This window comes from Podarcis cretensis (assembly GCF_951804945.1).
Source record: "Podarcis cretensis genome assembly, chromosome: 4".
NCBI classification, from domain to species: domain Eukaryota; kingdom Metazoa; phylum Chordata; class Lepidosauria; order Squamata; family Lacertidae; genus Podarcis; species Podarcis cretensis.
This window is the reverse complement of record NC_137173.1, coordinates 55,258,266-55,282,635: the sequence shown is the minus strand read 5'-3', so window position 1 is coordinate 55,282,635 and position 24,370 is coordinate 55,258,266. Positions and strand designations below refer to the sequence as shown.

The following is a 24,370-nucleotide window of genomic DNA, read 5'->3' as shown; positions in this document are numbered from 1 at the left end:
AAACAGAGTTCCAATGGTATCTCTAAGCACTACACTGGCACCAGAATTTAAATGGTAGCAAGAACTCCTTTCAGGAGCCAAAATTACTTCTATGCCCCAACTAATTTCTCATTCTCCAGTGCTGCAATCTGCACACGTACTCAGTACATGCAGAAAGAAAGTGAAGACAGTACAGAAGAGGAATCATTACAAGACACAGAAGCAAAGTAAAAAAAAACACCTCATGAATAGAATCAGATGTCACTTCAAGGGAAAAACATATGAATTCAATCATGACTAGAGTGAAGAATACAGCAGCAAAAAAGGAGGAACTTAACTATTCACATCATGAAAATCTAATATCAGAAATGAAGATAATTCATCAAAGGCTGCAATCCTACACACTTACTTGGAAGTAATCCCCCATGAAAATGGAACACTCCAAGTAAACCTATATCATAGGCTTCAACAATGGTCAGCCGATAAGTGAAAGGCAGCAGAACTAGCCTTTTTGAAGCAATTTTACTGTATTTTTCGCTCTATAAGACACACCAGACCACAAGACGCACCTAGTTTTTGGAGGAGGAAAACAAGAAAAAAAATATTCTGAATCTCAGAAGCCAGAACAGCAAGAGGGATCACTATGCAGTGAAAGCAGCAATCCCTCTTGCTGTTCTGGCTTCTGGGATAGCTGCGCAGCCTGCATTCGCTCCATAAGACACACACACATTTCCCCTTACTTTTTAGGAGGGAAAAAGTGAGTCTTATAGAGCAAAAAATACGGTAATTTTTTAAAAAATTCACCACTGAGGTACTTTTAAGCAATACATTCTCTTAGCTAGCACACTGGATTGCATAATATACAGATCAGCCTTACTAGCTAGGCAAATAAGAGATTGCTTTTTGCTTGGCATGCACACTATGCAAAATATGTTATTTCATTATTTCACTGGAATGTGAAGAGAAATTATAACAATGAAGCAGTTTTCCACCATTATTAGTTTTTGTTTTTTATGAGCAAAATATATATTATGCTGTGCTGTTGTGACATGTTATCTTTAAAAGTGAATGCATGAGTTTGGGCAGATACAAAAACAAAATTTGCTCCTTCCTCTCTAAGCACTGACTTGACCTAAGTGGTGAGGTATTGGAGAAAACTACTTCAGTGTTTTATAAAAGAATTTTAAAATGCAGTATAATGGTACTTGAAATGTCAGAACAACTGAATATCATGATATTGATAGCAGTGCTATAACTCTACTCCTCTTGTGTCGAAAGCTGAAAGGGGCAGTAAAAAAAAGTCTGTGAGGACAGTAGGTTGCCCCTCCCTAAATAATGGAACTTGCAAGGATCAGCAGCAGCAATGGGATGGACTTCCAGGGGAGAAACATGGCAGACTCAATGTCTTCTGTTGGCAGGTTGCCGATGAAATAATTACCGTATTTTTCGCACCATAGGACGCACTTTTTCCCCTCCAAAAATGAAGAGGAAATGTGTGTGCGTCCTATGGTGCGAATGCAGGCTTTCGCTGAAGCCTGGAGAGTGAGAGGGGTCGGTGCGCACCGACCCCTCACGCTCTCCAGGCTTCGCACACCTCTCCGCAAGCAGCGGGAGCCCAGCGCTGGGCTCCCGCTGCTCGCGGAGACTTGCCTGCATGCCGAAGCCTGCGCGCGCTGAGCTCAGCGCGCCCAGGCTTCGCGGACCTCTCCGCAAGCAGCGGGAGCGCTCCCGCTGCTCGCGGAGACTTGCCTGCATGCCGAAGCCTGCGCGCGCTGAACTCAGCGCGCCCAGGCTTCGCGGACCTCTCCGCAAGCAGTGGGAGCGCTCCCACGGCTTGCAGAGAGCTGCCTGTTTGGGGGCTGGGGTCGGGGGAAGCTTGAGCTTCCCCCGCCCCAGCCCCGCGCCTGGGGGGGAAATAATTTTTTCCCCTTTATTTGCCCCCCAAAAAACTGGGTGCGCCCTATGGTCCGGTGCGCCCTATGGTGCGAAAAATACGGTACATGGTGATTGATTATATCCAAGACATAAATCTATAGAATTCACTCTGGATATAAGAGTGAACAGGGGATTAACATCTGATGCTCAGAAAAAAGCTGTTTTCTATGTCTGGAGCCCGAGAAGTTGTCTGGGATCTCGGATGGAGGTAAATGACTTAGAGAGGAGGAATCAACATGCTACCCAAAAGCCACGTAAGAGCCCTGAGAAAAGGTATTTTTAAAAAATGTTTCTGTGTTTGCCAGTTGAAATTTACATCAGGTGTGTAAGCTACTTGCCGGCTTTAAGAAGAGTCTATCATTAAACTGCTGAAGGCAGAAAAAAGCATGGTCTAATTATTTGAACCAAGAAAGTTTTAAACAATCATGAGAGTTCTGAGGACTAAGAATCTTTATTTTTAATTCTGTTTTTCCAACAGAAGTGTTGCCTCGAAATCGAAAGTAATTTTGCTACTTCATATTTCCTCTGTGGGAAAGGAAAGTGTTTTGTTAAGAGATAATGCTGTGAAGATCTTAAGGTGGAAACTAAATTGTTAAGATCAAGAACATTTAACATACATTGTTTGACATTCCATTGACTGTTGGCATCCTTCAGCAATTGTTTGATGAGCAAATAAAAGTGATTAGAGCTGAGATTGATGAAATGCATGAAAGTGGACAAAAGGATGAAACCAAAACTGGAATTAAAGATGACACAGGGATTTCAGAAAACAATATGGATGAAGGATTGCCAGAGCAGGAGGATATAGTGGTAGAACTAGAGGCAACATGGTGAAATGGAGAATTTCTTCACACAGGTGTTTAGAAAAATGAAACAGCCAAGTGGCAGAGTTGTAGTGTTGCAGGAGTGGAATCAGGCCATGTATGGAGAAATGAAGAGACATCCTGAGCTGAGAGAGATAGAGCTGAGAGAGAAAGGACTCTGTGTACAACTTAAGAGTAAATTCAGAAGGGAAAAACCTCTGGTGCTATTCTTGAAAAAAGAATGGAAGAATCCTTTACTAACTCCTTTGTCATGGACAGATTGCCCTGATTAAGGATTTCCAGTTCCTGCTAACCTCTGTAGGGTGGAATATCAGCCAATCCTGCTCTATATGCTCTGCCTCTTCCCTGCTCCACTGTATTAAGTACACCAAGGGAAGTGTTGATTTAGGTACCACCACTAACAGTGCTATGGAATTCCCTTCCAACAGAAATCCATTAGGCCAACTCTATTAACATGTTTGGATGTCTAATTAAAACTTTTTTTTTCTGCCAAGCATCTGTCACTGCAAAGGGTGTTGACATTAAAATTTTGCAGCTGTTTTAAATTTTGCTGCTGGCTTTAATTATTAGGATTTTGCTGTTTAGCTTTTGATATGATTTTATATTATTACTTTGTAAGTTGCTCTGAAGGCCATAGCAGAGGTTATGAGAAAGAGTTGTTTAAAAAAGGTATGCTGGTTGCTATCAAACCATGGTTTCAGATATCAGCAAGGAAAACAGAAACATTAAGGTGTGCCACACCATAACTGCTTATTTCAGTCATTAATTGGCACAGATAAATTAGCCCATGTTTTTGATAGTGGGAAAGCAGACATGTAGAAGACACACCAAATAAAGTCACTTTACCATAGAATACAATCTAGTTTATGACAGAAATTCAATTTCCTTCATATCAAAACCATTTCCTTTATATTAGTGTAAAACTGAAATGTACAAAGTAACTAATCTTTACTTGGCATATAAAACTATGTTATAGTATGTAACAACTGTGGCTGTTTGCTAACTGTTTCAGTTATATAGTCAGAATACCCTACCCTGCTTTCCTTGTAAAATGTTGCAATCCTGTTTAAAACAAAACTATAATAAAACTCCTTGTGCAAACCGAAATCATGCCAAATCCATTTGGTGAATCAATGTACTTCCCTGCAGTCTAGCCAGGCATAGAAATTAAACAGGAACATACATGGGGCACAGGTTTTTAACACAGCAACCTTATTTTACCCTATCTTACATGGATAAAAATAGTTGCCACAAGGTATACATTTTATTAAATATTGATAATCTCAGATTAATGTGTGGATGTCAGAAAACAGGTATATTTACACAACAGTGAACCTCAAAAGTTTTGGAAGATTCAAATGCACTGAGACTTACTCCAAAGTAAGCACACACAGGAATCCGAATACAGTGGTGCCCCGCAAGACAAACGCCTCGCAAGATGGAAAACCCGCTAGACGAAAGGGTTTTCCGTTTTGGAGGCGCTTCGCGAAACGAATTTCCCTATGGGCTTGCTTCGCAAGACGAAAATGTCTTGCGAGTTCCTGCGTTGTTTTTTTCCTCCCCCCCTTTGTCTAAGCCGCTAAGCCGCTTATCAGCTGATCCGCTAAGCCGCTAAAAGCCGCTAAGCCGCTAATAGCGCTAATCCGCTAAGCCATCAATGGGCTTGCTTCGCAAGACGAAAAAACCGCTAGATGAAGAGAATCGCGGAACGGATTCTTTTCATCTTGCGAGGCACCACTGTACAGTGGTACCTTGGTTCTCGAACGTAATCTGTTCCGGAAGTCCATTCGACTTCCAAAACTTTCGAAAACCAATGCATGGCTTCCAATTGGTGCAGGCGCCCTGGAAACAATAACCGACAGCTGCATCAGACGTTCAGCTTCCGAAAAATGTTTGAAAACCAGAACACTTACTTCCGGGTTTTCGCTGCTCAGGAGCCAATTTGTTCATCAACTAAGCCGTTCGAGAACCAAGGTTCCACTGTACATGAGATCAGAATGTAGGAGAAGTTAATATTACAGCTGTTCACAAGGATATAGACCAGCTTCTATGAAAATGCAGTGCCACTGAAAGACTATATACCATACTTTTCGCTCTATAGGACGCACCCGACCATAGGACGCAACTAGTTTTAGAGGGGGAGAACAAGAAAGAAAAATTCTCTCCCTCTCTGCGCAGCGCCACTTCAGCGAAGCGGCAGGAGAAACGGAGCCCCTTCCATTTCTCCTCCCACTTCGCTGAAGGGGCGCTGCGCAGAGAGGGAAAGTTGCACAGCACCTTTCCAGCGAAGTGAAGCCAGGAGAGCAAGAGGGATCGGTGCGCACTGATCCCTCTCGCTCTCCTGGCTTCAGCGAAAGTAACACAAAGCCTCTGGAGCGCAGCGGGAGCTCTGGAGGCTTTTGGCGGCTATCCCTGAAGCCATGGAGCCTTCATTCGCTCCATAAGACGCACACACATTTCCCCTTAATTTTTAGAGGGGGAAAAGTGCGTCTTATAGAGAGAAAAATATAGTATATAGCAATTATAAGAATATATTTCTTGTACCCTATCCATCTGACTAGGTTGCACCAGCCATTCTGGCAGTTTCCAATGAAGTATAAAGAAAAACATTAAAGGATCAAACATTAAAAGCTTTCTGAAACACGGTTGCCTATATATGAAAGGATATCTGAAAATATTACATACAACTATTGTGTCAAGTAACATTATCTGATATTAATCACCAGTTCAGAACATCACCTAAAATCTAGATTAGATTTAGGTCCTATAGATTTAGGTTTAGGTGATAGGGAACAAGTTGCAGGAAAAGCTTATGGGCTTCCCTTCCCTGCTTTTTTTATGTGCAAGAAGAGTGAAAGCTTCCACTTTTACTCTAGAACTAACCATAATTCCATGTCACGTTCAAATCTAGGGAACTGTGGCTTGTTCTAACCAAAGTTACTGAACAAACCAAGATATGAAATCACAATGTGTTCTTAGTTTATTTAAACTTTGGTTAAAACAAGGCATAATAACCCAAGCCCATACATAATTTGGAACAGTGGTTTGATCTAAAATTGAAGCAGGAGCTTTCACTCTTTCTTGCATACAGACAAGGAGGAGTGGTAAATGTATAAGCCCAGAGCTCATTACAGCTTACTTTCAATCACCCAAACATTGATTGCAGAACATCTGAACCAGCATTAGAAACTCAGATATTTAAGCTATTCACCAAATGGCACCTTAAATCTAGGTTTCAGTCGCCACAACAGAATGTCTAGACACCTGGGGAGGGGGCGCAAGATTGCAAAGCAATACAGTAAATACACCGTCAACGTTAATATATTTAACAATTCAGTTGCACGTTTTACAAATTATAGGTTCCCCACCACCAGCACCACATGAACTAATACTGCAACCGTCGGGGGGGGCGGGGGGAGGGAGAGAGAGATGCCTCTCGGGGAGGCCTGGCTGGTCCAGCGTGGCTGCTCCAAGGTGCCAAGCAACTGCCTCATGAAAGACAGGGCTGGGCAAGCTTGGCAGTGTAGGCACAAAGGCGAATGTGCTTCCCCTTCTTTCTCCCTAGGTGCATTTGCTTAGAAGTATGCCCCATACTTCAAGTCCAGAGGGACATTTTTACCCTCAAGAAAGTGTGCCTAGGATCGCAGCTTGTCCGGCAGCACAGAAGCAAAGTTTGCTGCCCGCACAGCAATACAAAAGCACAAGACGTGTGTCTTTTGCTGCACGCGAGTCTCCTGGCTCATATGGGAGCCTCACCCAGCCACATTGAGATGTCAGTCACCAACCTGGCATCCAGAAATCTCCACTTTGTCGCAACTGGACCCATGCCAGTCACAAAACACGCCTGGGGAATTCTGCACACTTGTCTGAGCCAGACCATATATCAGCCATAGAAAGATTCCCACAAAGAGCTTAAGTCCTGCTCTTTCCATGGGAAACTATAGGCCTCATAGAATCTTAAGAGTTGGAAGGGAACCAAGGGTCATCTAGTCCAACTCCCTGCAATGCAGGAATCTCAGCTAAAGCATCCATGACAGATGGTCATCCAACCTCTGCTTAAAAACCTAAAAGGAAGGAGAGTCCACCACCTCTCGTGGGAGTCTGTTGCAATGCCAAACAGCTCTTATTGTCAGAAAGCTTTTCACATGATTAGTCAGAATATCCCTTCTTGTAACTTGAAGTCATTGCCTTGAGTCCTACCCTCAGGAGCAGGAGATAATAAGCATGCTCCCTCTTCCATGTGACAGTCCTTAAGACATTTGAACATGGCTATCATATCTCCTCTCAATCTCCTCTTTTCCAGGCTGAACATACCCAGCTCCTTCAATCGTTCCTCATAAAGCTTTGTTTCCAGACCCTTGATCATCTTGGTTGCCCTCCTCTGCACATGTTCCAGCTTGTCAAGATCCTTCTTAAATTGTGGTATCCAGAATTGGACACATTATTCCAGGCGTCCTTATGCCAAAGCAGTTTTACAGGCTCTGCATCTTACTCCAATCCACTGTGTGTGACAGTGCGCCGATATAAACTTTCTCCTCTGGTTAACACCTAATTCTCACCTAGGGAGTGTCCAGGGTCAGCAAACTTTTTCAGCAGGGGGCCGGTCCACTGTCCCTCAGACCTTGTGGGGGGCCGGACTATATTTTTTTTGGGGGGGGGGGGAATTGAACAAATTCCTATGCCCCACAAATAACCCAGAGATGCATTTTAAATAAAAGCACACATTCTACTCATGTAAAAACTCCAGGCAAGCCCCACAAATAACCCAGAGAGGCATTCTAAATAAAAGGGCACATTCTATTTATGTAAAAACACACTGATTCCCGGACCATCCGCGGGCCAGATTTAAAAGGCGATTGGGCCAGATCCGGCCCCCAGGTCTTAGTTTGCCTACCCATGATCTAGGCCATACTACTTCACATAACGGAATGCTCCTCAATACTAAAGATTCCCTTCACAGAAAAACTGAACTCTCAACACGTTACTCATGTATCAATGGAGGAGCAGGGTCATGTTGGTAGCTGCACCCTTAATATTTCATGACCAATGTCTCTCCCCCCAAAGCAGTGTTAGAAATTAGTCAGGCACCAGACAAGTTTTTTCGGCTGGCACAGGTCCAATTGTGACCACATAAAAATCTCTGGGTGACAGGCTGGCGACTAGGGAAAGCAAAATGTCACTTAGAGAAGGATCTGAAATATTTTCCTTGAAGCCTGGGCTTGTTTTATTCTAGATTGTTTGATATTTTAATGTGTTGTAAACTGCTTTAAGATTTGTTCTTCAAAATATAAATAAGTGTAGAAATTAAATTAATAATACTGTAATGACGCGGTGGCGCTGTGGGTAATACCTCAGCGCCTAAGGCTTGCCGATCGCATGGTCGGCGGTTCGAATCCCCGCGGCGGGGTGAGCTCCCGTCTTTCGGTCCCAGCTCCTGCCCACCTAGCAGTTCGAAAGCACTCTTAAGTGCAAGTAGATAAATAGGTACCGCTTTATAGCGGGAAGGTAAACGGCGTTTCCGTGTGCTGCACTGGTGCTGGCTCGCCAGAGCAGCTTCGTCACACTGGCCACGTGACCCGGAAGTGTCTCCGGACAGCGCTGGCCCCCGGCCTCTTAAGTGAGATGGGCGCACAACCGTAGAGTCGGACACAACTGGCCCGTACGGGCAGGGGTACCTTTACCTAATGACGATAACAACACCCCACTGGAAAAAAATGGTTCCTAGATATTCTATTGTGGTGACCATAACCCAGGTTTTTAAGGTGCCATTTAGCAATCAGATTATATATCTGAATGTCTAACACTGACCCCAAGTGTCCATGCACTGAACACTTAAAGAGCAATACCTACACATGTGCTCACACTTAAAGATAAACAGATGCCACACATGGATGCTGGGAGGCAGAACTAGTTCAGCTGCAAAACAGCTACACTTTTCTAGTTCACAAGAGAATTATCCATACCAGTAATTGTGAACAAGAATTATGCACCAGAGCAGAAGACTCTACTAGTCTTTTCTTGCATCTGTAGTCTGCAGTGTATAGTCCAGATACAGGTTCTATCTCAGAAAGAAAAAGCACTGTGTGCCACCTACAACCACCTACTGCAGACAGCTCATATATTTTCCAACTCATTCTACTCAGGCCCATTCCTGCTTTGCTTCTTGAATCTGCAAACATTTTCCCAGTACAATACCTACTCCTCCCCCCTCATGAGTTGGAACTGCCTTTTGAAAAGTGATTTCAGCTTTTCTCTATAGCCAGCAACTTTGTCCTATAGATCAACCACTTCACCCCAATCAGCTAACTAAAACAGACGCAACTTTCAGAAGTTCCAGATCCTCCTCCCCTCATGAACCTACAGGTAGTGCATGAAATCCCTGCATGCATGACCCTGTATATTTTTTTGTTCACTAAAGCAGTCAGTTCTAAATTTTGAATATTTAATAATAAGCAAGAAAAGTCACACAAGTCAAAGAGCAGTCAAGTTCATAAATAGAATTTAAAAACATTTTAGGAGCTATTTCTGCTCATAATGAAGTTGTAAATATATTTTCACAAAAATTATCAGTTACTGTTACTTTTGTCAAAATAAATTAAAAGAATTCTTTAAAAAGATAGTTAAAAAGACTCTTAAAAAACTAAAAAAAACCCTTAAAAGAATCAAGTCTTCAATAAAGTTATATGAGCCAAGAAAGTCTTTAAAAGAATCCTTCCAAAAAAATTTAAAAATTATAAGGTAGCACCTTAGAGGCCAACTGAGTAGTTTTAGGTATAAGCTTTTGTGTGCATGCACACTTCTTCAGATACTTTTCTTACTTTTGTGTAGCTTACGTAATACATAAAGCATGGTTGATCATAACTACATTCTATGTTTAGACAGAGCAACTACGGAAGTATTTAATTCTTGCATTTGCCTGCCAGGGAACAAAGTTTCATTCATACTAAAGGGATGGACTGTCCTATGTCACTGGCCTTTCTCCAATTAACTAACTACAACTTGACATTCCCCCTTTTTCGTGTTGTCCCCAGGCAAAATGGGACTGAGAACTGGGATGGGGAGTGAGAAAAATAGCAACACAGTTTGCAAATGTGGAAGATAGGGGGTCCCTGATGGTTAGAGTGAAGGAGAGAAAGAGAAGTGGAGCTGATGCAGGGATAGAAAAATTAATAATTGGGAAGGGACAGAAACCAAGTAAAGGGACTTTAAATGATTAGCGAGCATTTGTGTAAAGGAAAAGGAAAAGATAGACCACAAGTGGACTGGCAGGGTTTTAAAATGAACTGTTCTCTTCTAAAAATTAAAGTTTCAGTTTAATTCATTCATACTCAGATTTTAAACTTAATTCAAAAACAATTCCTTTAAAAAAACTGCTTACAGCCTAATCATAAGAGCAGTACTGCTAAATCAGATCAACAGTCCATATAAGACAGCATTCCTTTTCCACAGTGATCAGTCACATGCTTCCAGTAAGCTCATCAGCATAGAACAACTTAGAGGTTCCATTTTACTATCATGGCCAATTGCTACTGATAGTGTTTTGAATCTTCTTTTTAAACCAGCTAAGGCAGTGGCCATAACTTAATACAGAATAATAGAACTGTAGAGTTGGGATGGACCAAATGGACATCTAGTTCACCCCAGCAATGCAGAAATCACAGCTATATACAGAATCACATCCAAAAACACAATTCCAATTAAGTACACTTGGACGTTGGTTCTCAAACAGAATGCGTTCCGGGAGCCAGTGTGGTGTAGTGGTTAAGAGCGGTAGACTCGTAATCTGGGGAACCGGGTTCGCGTCTCTGCTCCTCCACATGCAGCTGCTGGGTGACCTTGGGCCAGTCACACTTCTCTGAAGTCTCTCAGCCCCACTCACCTCACAGAGTGTTTGTTGTGGGGGAGGAAGGGAAAGGAGAATGTTAGCCGCTTTGAGACTCCTTCGGGTAGTGATAAAGCGGGATATCAAATCCAAACTCTTCTTCTTCTCGGAACTGTTCAAAAACCAAGACACGGCTTCCGATAGGCTGCAGGAGCATCCTGCAGCCAATCGGAAGCCGCAGAAGCCACACCAGATGTTCGGCTTCTGAAATTTTTTTCAAAACCAGAACACTCACTTCCAGTTTTCAGTAGTTCAGAAGCCGAAATGTGCAAGTTCCAATGCATTCAGCAGCCAAGGTATGACTGTATACTTAAGGTCTTTAAGGCCTATCATATATATATTCAATCCCCTTTTCCAACCCATGCATTTTACTGAAGTTCTACAATGGCTAAGTTCACATGTCATGTTCAACAACAATTCAAAACAAAACATGGTTTAAAGTGAACACACAGCATGCTAGTAGTGCACATTGCTCAAGAGTTTTTCATTCTGCTGCTGTTCCACTCTTGCTACTCTGCACTGTTGAGAACAAGCCAGTGTGGCTTTGTGATTATGTCTGAACTCAGGCTTTCAGTTTCTCCCCGAACAAGCCACAAGCAATAATCAAGGTTTATTCCTGACTTACTGCTCACTGTTCATTTAGAGAGAGAAACTGAAAGCCTGGGTTCAGACATCACATATTTGTTTTCCAATGATGCAGTGTGAGTGGGATAGGAGCAGAGCAAGAGCTTTATTGGAGCATATGCAAGTACGCTGCCCATTAACTACACCATGGTTTGTTGTTAGCTACAGATTAATATGCCATGCAGACTGGACCACTGTATATTAACAAAAAATACTCGTAAATAACTTGTGAACCTAACTTGAACTCTACCATCTGAGATTAAAGGTCCACATAGTCCAGCTTCCCATGTCCCACAGTGCATTGAGATGCCTCTTGGAATTCCAGAGCCAAGCTTGAAGGCAACAGCACTATCCCATTGATGCTCCTCAGCAACAAATACTTAAACACATACTACCACTAATACTGGAAATTCCATATAGCCATCAATGACTAGTGGCCATTGACAGGCTTATACTCTATGAATTTGTCTAATCCCCTTTTATAGCTATGTAAGATAGTGGCCAACCACATCTTGTGACAGCAAATTCTATAAATTAATTGTGCATTTTATGAAGTACTCTCATTCGTCTAGCTTGAATCTTTTGCAAACCCCTAGAATTAGGAGGATTAGAAGATTTCTCTCTATCCAGTACTCCAAAATATGAATGCTTTTATATAGATCCCTCGTCGCCCCTTGGCCACCTTTTTTTCCTCAACTGAGAAGTCTGAAACATTGTAGCCTTTTCTCATAGTCAGTTTTAGAAATTCAGATATGTAAGCAAATCGCCAAATGGCACCTTCAACCTGGGTTATGATCGCCACAACAGAATGTCTAGTCACCATCCCCCCTAGTGATGTTTATTATGAATAATATCATTATTCATTTTATTTATATATTGCTTTATATTTTAAAGAAAAATGTCAAAGTGGTTTAGGTAAAGGTAAAGGGACCCCTGACCATTAGGTCCAGTCGTGACCGACTCTGGGGTTACGATGCTCATCTCGCTTTATTGCCCGAGGGAGCCGGCGTACAGCTTCCGAGTCATATGGCCAGCATGACTAAGCCACTTCTGGCGAACCAGAGCAGCGCACGGAAATACGGTTTACCTTCCCGCCAGAGCGGTACCTATTTATCTACTTGCACTTTGACCTGCTTTCGAACTGCTAGGTTGGCAGGAGCAGGTACCGAGCAATGGGAGCTCACCCCATTGCGGGGATTCAAACCGCCGACCTTCTGATCAGCAAGTCCTAGGCTCTGTGGTTTAACCCACAGCGCCACCCGCGTCAAAGTGGTTTACAACACATTAAAACATCAAATATAACAATCCAGAATAAAACAAAATTGAACTTCCAAAAAAAATTTCAGATCCTTCTCTAATTGACATTTTGCTTTCCCCATGTTTATTTACCTACTTGATTTATATAGCTGCCCCGTAACAGAAGTACCCTAGGAAGCCAGTGTGGTGTAGTGGTTAGAGTGTCAGATTAGGACCTTGGAGATCAGGATTCAAATCCCCACTCAGTCAGGAAGCTCACTGAGCGACCTTGGAGTCAATCACAGCCTCTTAACACAGGGTCACTGTAGGGATTAACTGAGGAGCAGGAAGAACCATGTACTCCATGGAGGAAAAAGGTGGAATATAAATGTAATAAATAAGCTATTCTGCTTACCTGCTTAAGCAAGCTAGAGAGGCCAGCCAGGTGGAGATGTCTCTATGTGGTCGCAATTGGACCTGCACTAGTTGCAAAACATACCTGGCACCTGGCTAATTTCTAACACTGCTCATAGTAAATGAGTTCCAGCCCTCTGATCATTCTGGGTGGCCTTTTCTGTACCTTTTCCAGCTTTACAGTATGGGTTTTGAAATGTGGTGGCCAGAACTGTACACAGTAATCCAAGTTTGGCCATAGCATACATAGTATAACTGCATTACAATAGTAGTTATCTTATTTTCAATCCCTTTCCTAACAACGAATAGCATGTAATTCACCCTTTTCGTATCTGCCTCACACTGGGTTGACATTTTCATTAAGCTATCTACCAGGACCCCACATTCCCTTTCCTGTTTAGTCACTACTACCAGTTTGAACATCCATCAGCATACAACTGAGAGATAGCCAATTAAATCATAATCAGAGCAGACCCACTGAAAACAATGGAGTCAAGTAATTTTTCCACTGTATGTCTAACTTTGATTATCACTCATAATGTGAAGATTTTATGTGCTAACGTGCATCATTTTACACTTAACTGAAAACTTTAGTTTGCTTCAAAATAGGGAAGGGTTGGGGCTCAGCGATAGAGCACCTGATTTCACACAGAAGGTCCTACTTTCAATCCCCGGGTGTCTCCAGATAGGGTTGGGAGAGAACCCTGCTTAAAACCCTGGAGAGCCACTGCCAGTCAGAGTACATAATACTGAGCTAGATGACCAATGGCCAGACTTTGCCTTCCTCTGTATAATCCTATTAAACTTCCGTCTGCAGTGCAAGTAAGACTATACGACCACTGACTTTAAAAACCAACAATAAATTCCTGAATTCTGACTACTGAAGTTTAGCATTAATAAGGTTGTTAAGCTCTTCTGAACTCCTAGCTGACAGCTAGAACCAGACCATGCTTCAAGAAACTTTGGCTCATTTTCCTAAACTACTGAACATAGCTCCCTGTGAGACACATTTCTATGTGTTCCAGATTTAATAATGCCAGACTTTTAAACCTCCATGAGCAATGTTTGTTCCCAAAGATGTGCAGGTAAATTTTACCTGAAGCCAACATACACTGTCTTCAAAACAAAATACTATTAGTTGTATACACTGAGGCTACAATACTATACTAACCCTACCAAAGAATACCGAATGCAATGTAGCTGTCTTCTAAGTAGACATGTACAGGACTGAGTTCAGTAGAATTCACTGATTTCAACAGAATTCAACTTTATCTAACTTGTCAGTGAATACCATATTTTTTCCGTCTATAAGACGCCCCCATGTATAAGATGCCCCCTATTTTTGAGGACTTGGATTTAAGAAAATGGGGGGAGGGAGATGGCCCCATGTATAAGATGCCCCCTAATTTTTGACATTATTTTAAAGGAAAAAAACCTAGTCTTATACATGGAAAAATACAGTATACTGTGCACCTTCTACATAATTAGTAAGAGAAATATTATTAATTTTATTTATTACTCACCCTTTACCATAAGGTCCCAACAATTTAAAATGCAACATTAAGGTCCCAACAATTTAAAATGCAACATTAAAAAGTTTACAACCATTCAAAACTTTATAGCCACAGAAGTATGGTGATTCCTAAATATATACATTTCACATATCAAATGTCAGGGTAAAAAGGTGTTTTCAGCATTGTCTGAAAACTGTTTAGCAAAGGTACCAGACATACCTCTGTGGGACAGGAGTTCCACAACTTAGGGGCTTCCACAGAGAATGCCCTCTCTTATATCACCTCCTGCCCCCTCCCCCAAGCTTCCAAGGGCAACCAAACTACCAAGATGGCCCCCACTGCTGAGCTTAAGACCCAAGAAAGTCTGTAGGGAAGGAAATCATCTCTCAGATACTTATTTTTAGAAAACAAAAAACAGTAAGGCAAAATAAAACTGTTCAAAATTATTGTATAAAACTAAGATACCTGTACAATTAACCAATTTCATTCAATATCATATATCTCTTTTCTGTCACTATTACAAAAGTTAAAACTCATTTCCCCACGTTTCAGTACCAAAATTACCAATACATAACGCTATGTATTACAAATATCTACTAAGGATTAAGGCAAGGAAATTCCCAGTCATTAGAAAAACCATAGCCAGATTAAACCTGACAAAATCTCTTTGAAAGTAAACTAAGGACAAGAGTAGCAGCCAGTTATAAGAAATTTCAAACTTTACTATGTGCAACTGCTCTTAAAAAGGATATTGAGGCTGCAATCCTAAACATGCTTACCAGGGAGTAAGCCCCTCTGATCTCAGTGGGACTTATTTCTGAATAAACAGGCACAGCATAGGGCTGTAAATATAACTTTTCTTTATTCCATATTTTTATCAATTTCATAATACTTTGAATTTTTGAACAGAACTTAGTTTGAAATAACTTAGTTTGAATGCTACCACTCATGCAATGAAACTATCCCTTCCTCTCCTTCCTCCATAATAAACCTTCCCCTAATCTTCTCTGTGAGTTCCAGAGAATTGCACTGAAAATGTATTTTAGAAAATGGGCAGTCTAAATTACTGTATGGCATCAAAATGCCAATCTACTTTCTAACTTTCTTCTAACTGTCCTATTCTGTGCAGGGAAACAACAACCATGACAATTTAACTCAGACTTAGAAGAGTTTAAAGGAGTTGTCTAAACAGACATGTTAACTTTCGTTCAAAAGTTTACACACAGTAAAACTGGGTTATACCATACATTTTACCATGACATGCATTAGTTTTATAATTATTGAAACAATACTATAGTCAGGCAAGTAGAATGGTATTCCTACCAAGACTCTAAAAGAAGACAGCTCCAAGTTAGGGTGCTATCCAACTAAGTTACACTCAGAGTCAACCCACTGAAATCAATTTAGTCCATTTACTTCAATGGGGCTACTTTGAATATGACTAACTGGAACTTTCACATGCAATTTTAAACATACTTACTGGGAAATAAACCAATGAAACTAATGAAAACAGCTAAACTTGCTTCTAAGTAAATATGAACAAGAATGCACTGTAATTCATTGATTTTAGACTCCAGTTACTGAAGCATCTAAGGCTTGCAACCATGCTTTCACAAAATAAAAAAATTAAATGGAAATGAAAGAATTCAACTATAATTTAATATATAAATAGAATGAGTTTATATGAACAGTCTATGTGCTGTTCTTTATCTACTCAGAAGCAAGTCTCTACTCCCAGTAAACATGGTTAGAATTGAAGCTTTAATACTTTATCTGGAGTTTAAGGCTATGAAAAGTGAACTATTCTCCTAACTGATGGCAATGATACAGTACTGAAGGCTGTAGTTTTCAATACAGCTTCCTGGCTAAGAGTACACCCTTGACAACACAGTAAACATTCAAATTCAAAATCTGCAATGCATTGTGTTTTGTAGCATAAATTCTTCTCTATTTAAATACAAAAATGAAACACTTTTCTATCAGAATAGTTCATAACAATTTATTGACATGTATAGCCTTCCTTACATGTGAAAACCACCTAACAGATTTTTTAAACATGCAAAGCAGAGAGTGCACCCCATCTGAAAAGTTGCTTTGCCAGCAAAGATCACTGGATGGGGCAAACTGAGTGCTCACAGCAACATATTGCATGTCCTTAGGTCAACACAACAAGCAAATGTACTAGAGCAAGTATTTAGGCTTAAGGTGCCAACCTTTCTGGCAAGAAATGAGCTCTCTCTCTCTCTCTTAATAGTTTCAGGCAAGTTCTATAAAGAATCAGGTTCATATTAAACTAATTTTCCCCAGTGAGGAGATTATCATAACATCTGTATGTCAGCAATACAATCCTATGCATATTTACTCAAAAGTTCCATTCAATTTAATGGGAGGTGTCCCACTTAATTCAATGGGACTTCCACCTTTGCATCCTGAGAGTTCAACTTCTTGTCTATGTGAAATCCAGAAATAGTATTGACTCAAAAATTGCTTTAGTACATGTACATACATAAGATTAAGATAACACGTGAACTATATTAGTTAATCTGTTGGTTAACTTAATAGATTGTTTTTTTGATAACTGAACAGTGACCAGACAGCTAATCAAAGAGTCTTGATGGGAAAACCCTTTACCCATTTAGTTGAGTATAGACTCAACTAAAATGTGCAGCATACTCATTTGGAAGCAAGTCCCTTTGCAATAAAATCTACTTCCTAGTGAAAGCAGTTTGGGATTGGCATAAAATGCAAATAAAGAATGAGAAACGAATCATTTGGGAGATGCTTATTCTAGTTGGGATAACTGATTTCACCCCACCACATGACAGAAGCATCCAATTCAGATGAATTCTTTTTGCTTCTGGCGTCTTTGGCAAGGGAATGAAACCCTCCCTGAGTGACAGAGTACATGGGTACAAGTGACCCTGGCGTGACGGGAAACACCAGATTTCCCATGGCCAAACCCGACTTCCATACCAGTCAACCAGATACCTACTGAGGAGCACCTAAAAATCACCCGTATCCCTACAACAGGTGCTATGTGAGAGCTGCTGACTTTCCGCCACTTGCCCAGTGGGTTACGAAGGAAACTTCTTCCTTCCTCCCCTCTGCCATCCTGGCCCAGGTACGGGCGACGCCGGGCTCTCAGGACCAATCCCACAGCCAGGTGGGAAGGGTCTCCCAGGCCTCAGCCGTCACCTTCACGATTTAGAGCACGGACGGAGCTTGCCCTCGCCTTTCCAGGCCTAGCCGGAGAGTAACGGCGGGTGGAGGGACAGCCGGCACCTGCCTTTCCTCCCGCTGGGTCGGCCACCTCCTTCTCCTCCCCACCGGGGCGGCCAAGATTCCCTCTTCAAAATGGCAGCGGCCCCTCTCCCTGTGCCGTTGATCCGGCGGCCCCGCTGCCAGAGGCCCTGCCGCTTACCCGTGTGTGGGGCGGTGGCCGCCTCTAGTCCGCGTCCGGGGGCCGCAGTCGTCGTCCTGCTCCTGGCCGAGGCCTCCTTTCCCGGGATGCAAGGAGGGAGGGGGTGGACGGGGGTGGCGGCGGCGGCGGCAGCAAGCAGGAGCGGCGGGTGGTGGTGGTGGTGGGTTCACTTCATTCCCCGCCTCAGCCAGCGGCCCAGCCCAGCCAACGTCTCCGCAGTCCTCCTCCTCCTCCTCCTCCTCAGCCGGCTTGCCTCGCTTAGTCCGCCACGCTCGGGCCCTGTGCAGAAAGGGAGCAGAGCAGGGCCTCGGCCCCGGAGCGGAGCCCACAACCCACCTCCCTCTTGCGGGAGGAGGGCAGCCCGGCCCGGCGGGCGGATCCGCGGCGTTTCCTGGCCGGGCAGATTTTCTATCGCTCACAAAATGGCGCGCGTTCCAAACCTGCGCAGCGATCGGCAGCGGGGCCCGGACACGGCGCGGCGGCACCTCAGCTCCGGCTGCTGCCTGAGCCCAGGCCAAGCAGAGCGGAGAGCGCAAGAGCGGCGCGGGCGAGAAGGGGAGCGCAGCGCTGAACCGAGCCCCCGGGAACTCCTCGCTCTCCCTCTCTCGCTCGCTTGCTCGCTCGCTCCCTCTCCCTCGCGCCCCCTCCCTGCCTGCCAGCCAGTCAGTCAGTCAGCCCCCCGCTCTCCTCCCCCTCCCGAGCGCTGCTGCCGCTGCTGCTGATGCCGCCGAGCCGGCTTCTCTGGAACTGCGCTTCGGAGCACTCCTGTCTACACGCACGCTCACCCCGCTTCGCCTCGCTACCGCGGACCAAAGCGGGGTAATTCTTCCGTTTCCTCCGCGAAAAAATCCGAAGGGAGATGAACCAATGTAAAGTTATAATTCGGGCGGGAAGGAATTTTTTTTTTTTCAAAAAAAAAAAAGTCCAACTGACAAAATGGCGACGAGAAGAGCCTGTTACTATGGCAACTGTCAATCACGCCGAAAGAGCCCCGCCCCTCCCAGGCGGGAATCCGCGCTGATGGAGAGGAGAGGAACGGCCGAAGGCGGGGCTTGGTCGCCTTGGCGACTGCTGCTTCATTCCCTTCCCCGCCGTCCGGTGATATTATAAATTCCGAGGCACGCACCGTTCTTGCTGTCATTAGCGCCTTTTCGGAGAGGGCTCTGGCTCGCTGCGGTTTTTCTGGGGGAGTCCGTTCGGGAAAGGAGCCGGGGAGCGGCCCGATGCATTCTCGGAGACTGCTCCAAGGTTACAGGGAGGTCCGCGGGCCTCAGCGCTACCAAATTGTGATGCGAGGACCCAATACGGTTTGTGTTCGTCTGCTTTCGCATTTGGACCTGGCTCGGTGGGAAGCGGCCTCGGGAAGAAGACACAGAACCACAAGGCAGGAGGGTGCAGCGCATTCGGGATGTACCAGTCAATTGGCGAAGCGACCTACAAGCTGGAGAGGAGGATGCCTAATTTCTATACACTTAGGACGCTCGGGGCGCTTAAACAGATCTGCATTGCTGTCCTCAGCCAAATTAATGTCTAGTATAAGTTTCCGTGAGTTTCCAGACCTAATACAGAAGCTAATCTGAGCCTAGTGAAATATTTTTGAGTGGCCTACCTATGGATTGGCAAAACAGGAATGCCATACCTTCTCACACATACACCTGCATTGTCAGATGTTAAGAACAACCGGAAAGCATGTGGCCAACTAATTTAACTTTTGTTCAGTCTTCTTTCTCCAAGTCCAAAAGACTCCCTCCAATTTCTTAGATATGATTTTTTATTTTTACAGAATGGCATTCATGGTATAAATCATTTCAACGATTCAGTCTTTGACTTTCTGCTCATAGGCCAATCTGCAATGCCTTCCTCCAATTAACTATCTTTTTATTTGCTTGCCAATTTTTTGGTGAGTAAATATGAACACAGGCCATCAAATAAGTGCATGATGCATTAGACATCAGTTTCGCTCACTCAACCTGCAGCCAACCCATTTTAGCCTGGATGTGAAGAATTACTTATGAACTTTAACTACAGTGAAGCAGAGCAACATATTGCTTCATGGTCTTTTAGAATCACCACCCCTAAAAACTTAATAGTCTTAGCTAGATCTGCTATAACTAAGGTAATGTTTAAAGAAGAGAATGATAGTGCAAGTTGAAGAATACATCTATTTAGGACAAAAAGTATATATATTGGGGAGAGAAAATTAAACAGTGGAAATGAAGAGAGGAGTAAAACAATCATGGGCAGCCTTTGAAAAACTCAGCTTCATAATGAAACAAAAATATCTCAGATTTTAAGGAGTTAAATACAGTCATACCTCGGGTTAAATTTGCTTCAAGTTGAGCGTGTTCGAGTTGCGCTCCGCGGCAACCCGGAAGTAACGGAGTGCGTTACTTCTGGGTTTCGCCGCTTGCACACGCACAGACGCTCAAAATGACATCATGCACAGAAACGGCGAAAAGCGATGCGCGCATGCGCAGACGTGCCGTCACTAGATACATTTACCTCTACTCTAGATGCAAACGGGGCTCTGGAACGGATCCCGTTCGTATCTAGAGGTACCACTGTATGGGCATATTACCTGTAATGTTACAGTGTGGAGAACTGAACCGTGACACAAAGAAACATGAACAGCTTAAGAATAACACCTAATTCAAAAGATAATATATATAAGTAGAGTAGATAAGGCAGGAATGGGGAATCGGAGGTATTTCAAATACTGCCATGCAACTCCCACCTGGTATGACTAATTGTCAAGGATGATGAATATTTTGGTCCCACAATGTCTAGTGGCCTGTAGAGTTCCCATCCCATTTAAAGGCTTTTTGTCAGAACCCAACAGGATTCTACTTCTTAAATGCACAAGAATATGTTTGTCAAATATTTTAGTGGAATTCATACTTCTGGGAGAGCTTGGACTAGATGACCCACAAATCTCCTTTGAGTTCTCTGGCTTTCCTTTTCCTTCCTTTTCATTTGCACACATGGCACAAATATTGCCTTATAAATGGACTACCAATATGTTCATCTGCTAAAGTTCTGAAGTATATTAAACCCTATTAAAATATATTATCAGATTAATCTGCTGCTAGTGCTAAGCAAGCCTACTGGTGTATTCAAAATCTTTTGAAGACTCAAGTGTCATTAACAACACAGTATACCTCTTTATACCCACCATGAAATTCATGAAAAGAACATTCCATATGTAAAATAAACTGCACGGGTACTCTTCGAAGTGTTCCAGTTCTTCAAGACTGGTACTCGAAATACTTAATGCTTCCTTTGGAAGAGTTGAATGGTATAACTTAAATGGATAAAAACCATATAAATTGTGCTTTGCTACTATTTAGCAAAGAAATTAGTAATGGTAGAACAAATAACTTGTTGTTTCATAAAGTTAATGGGGTTGAAGTGTAGCAGAAGTCTCCGATAAGTATTTTTAAAGTTAACATGTTAACTTTCAAGTGCATGCATATTGGAAATAAGTCCCATTGGATTCAGTGGGACTTTTCCAAATCTGATTAAGATCTGACTGCTATTCTTACATCAGGACAATGCTCCAACCCAAAGATTTATAACACCAAAAGTTAAGTACCTACAACAAAGTTTACCAACAATGTGCAAAATCACTATTCTAGCATTGCTGCATTGTATGATTCGGATCAAACTTGTATTTACTCAGAAGTAAGTCCATTTGAATTTAATAAGGTTGCTAAATCATGTTTATGTTTAGTTAGATGTAAGTATCATTGAGTTTAATGACTTTACATAGATTGCAGGCTAACTCCAAAGTAGATGTCCATAGGACTGCAGCCATGCACTCAATCCTATTGATGTGTAGAAATATTCCACTAAGGTTCAAATTTACCCCTTATTCTAAATTACTAGGGTTCTAGGTTAAATGTAATAATGATCAGCAGTGAGAAACAGTGTAGTAATTTAATGTTACAGGGTTAACTTCAACATAGTTTGTAACATTTTCATTTTTTTTTTCTTAATTCTTAGATTAGCATTGATACAACTGTATCAGGTGCAAAATGCTTTATTGCAATTGCTATCAAGCACACTCCACTGATTTGTAATAATGAGATTCATAATACTATAAAATGCTTTTAGCAACCTTATGTTAAATTATTGTGCCCAACATGCAAAGGATTCATTATTAAATGGCACTGAAATTATTTTTTAAAGATTCAAACATGAAACAACCAATAGCCTGCCATTTGAAAAATACTAAATATGGAAATTTATGAGTCTTCAACAGCTGTTATTTCAAAACCTATGGGAATCCAAGTAGTTTTGCAGCAGATATGACACTCCAGTAGTAAGCCTGTTAAATGAAAGTGATTCCCATTTTAAAACATGGATTTGTCCCAAGCAAACCATTTGAAATTGTTTTCAAATACAATTAATAATTCCTTCAATTTTGTTTGTGAAAGTATACAAAGAATCTCATGGCCTTAGTCCCATAATAGCTCACCTGAGTCAAGACACTAGGATGACAAAATGTTCCAAGAGAAGAATGCTCCTTTCAGGGTGCAATCTGGCCATGCCCTCCTCCAGAATATTCCATTTCATCCTTCTTCACTGATTCTCCACCCCTCAACAAATACTCAGCATTCTGTAGCCACTGAATATGCTCAATCCTCATTGGGATGGCTTATTTTAGTCTCTACCCCTTCAGATCTAGTTCTTTAGAACCTTATGAGTTTCCCTTACGCCTGCTGAATCCTCAATTACAGGCATCTCCCCACTTACACAGGGGTTATGATCTGGGGCCCCATGCGCATAAACAAAAATCGCATAAGTGTGGAGCACCCTTTAAAAACCCCTTAAATGCCCTCTCTGCTGCTCTCGCCCCAATCCAGACCAAAAATATTATATCCAAAAATATCCACAACTAGAATTGAAGTGCTGGGGCTAGCTGGAGACGCACAGAAAAGAGGCTGCTGTGCTACTGTGTGCACCAGCTATTAGGCTGGGAAGCTGAGCAGCCTAAACAAAGCCTCCCTGTGCCTGTGGTCACATCAGGGCTTCCTCTGCCCTCACTTATGGGGAGGGTCTCCTTGAGTGCCACAATGGCCCTCCAGCTCTCTCCCACTGTTTGCAGGTTTGAATTGAATTGTTTATTTATTTCCTAGCACTGTGCATGGGTGGGGTCATGTCCATACTCCATGTGTTTGCCAAACAACATATCAGATAAGTCTGATATGAAAAAAGGAGGTTCTTAAAAGTTTCATTTACGAACACATTTTTCTCCTTTTACAATACAGTGGTACCTCAGGTTAAGTACTTAATTCATTCCGGAGGTTCGTTCTTAACCTGAAACTGTTCGTAACCTGAAGCACTACTTTAGCTAATGGGGCCTCCTGCTGCTGCCATGCCGCCGGAGGACGATTTCTGTTCTCATCCTGAAGCAAAGTTCTTAACCCGAGGTACTATTTCTGGGTTAGCGGAGTCTGTAACTTGAAGTGTATGTAACCTGAAGCGTATGTAACCCGAGGTACCACTGTATTAAACCGAGCTATTGTTTCAGTCAAGTATTTGTATCTTGATTAATATTGTTAATTTTGTTACAAAAACACCCTCCTGTGACCTTGTTCAAAATCTTTATTGGAGGAGCCAGGATTTGAACCAAATGCCTCATGCCATTGCCCAAGGGTTGGAATAGGTTTAGCCAAGTCATTGATCTTGGACCAGATCACCAGATCACAGAGCCCTCTTCAGGTACAGAAAAGGATAAGGTAAGGTAAAGGTAAAGGTACCCCTGCCCGTACGGGCCAGTCTTGACAGACTCTGGGGTTGTGCGCCCATCTCACTCAAGAGGCCAGGGGCCAGCGCTGTCCGGAGACACTTCCGGGTCACGTGGCCAGCGTGACAAAGCTGCATCTGGCGAGCCAGAGCCGCACACGGAAACGCCGTTTACCTTCCCGCTGGTAAGCGGTCCCTATTTATCTACTTGCACCCGGAGGTGCTTTCGAACTGCTAGGTTGGCAGGCGCTGGGACCGAGCAGCGGGAGCGCACCCCGCCGCAGGGATTCGAACCGCCGACCTTTTGATTGGCAAGTCCTAGGCGCTGAGGCTTTAACCCACAGCGCCACCTGCGTCCCACACAGAAAAGGATACACAACGTCATCTGGTTGGGCCTGAAGTCTCTGAACAGTGCACTAATTTCCAGACCTAGATCCAGCTCAGATCCTAGCCTCTGATTTAAGTGTCAGTCTTCAGCTTCAATTCCTAGGTTGGAGACAAGTATATAGTCCTGGTTTATCAACTTGCATAGCACCTAAGGTTCAAACACAGCCTTGTGGTTAGTACTACAGCAATAAACATCATAATCTAGCTAAAGTTAGTTGTGTGACTTATTCCCAGTGTTTTTTTCAGAGGGTGCTCAATGGTACGCAGTACCGGCACCTCTTTTTTGTTGTTAAAAACTGTGGCACTTACTGTAACAACTTCATGGTGATTGCCGATACCTATTTTTCTAGGGAAAAAGCACTGAGTGTGACAACTTTCAAGAATGGTTGGTCACTGAATATTTTGG

At 42.8% G+C, this 24,370-nt stretch overlaps 1 protein-coding gene across 1 annotated transcript in view; it reads right to left on the bottom strand.

The window, feature by feature from the left end:
* Positions 1-18,762, bottom strand: part of DYRK1A (dual specificity tyrosine phosphorylation regulated kinase 1A) — a 98,453-nt gene extending 79,691 nt beyond the window's left edge. Inside the window, exon 1 of the mRNA XM_079974889.1 lies at positions 17,830-18,762. The gene's annotated coding sequence lies outside the window, so the exon portion shown is untranslated. The remainder of the gene's footprint in view (positions 1-17,829) is intronic.
* Positions 18,763-24,370: the final 5,608 nt, after the last annotated feature.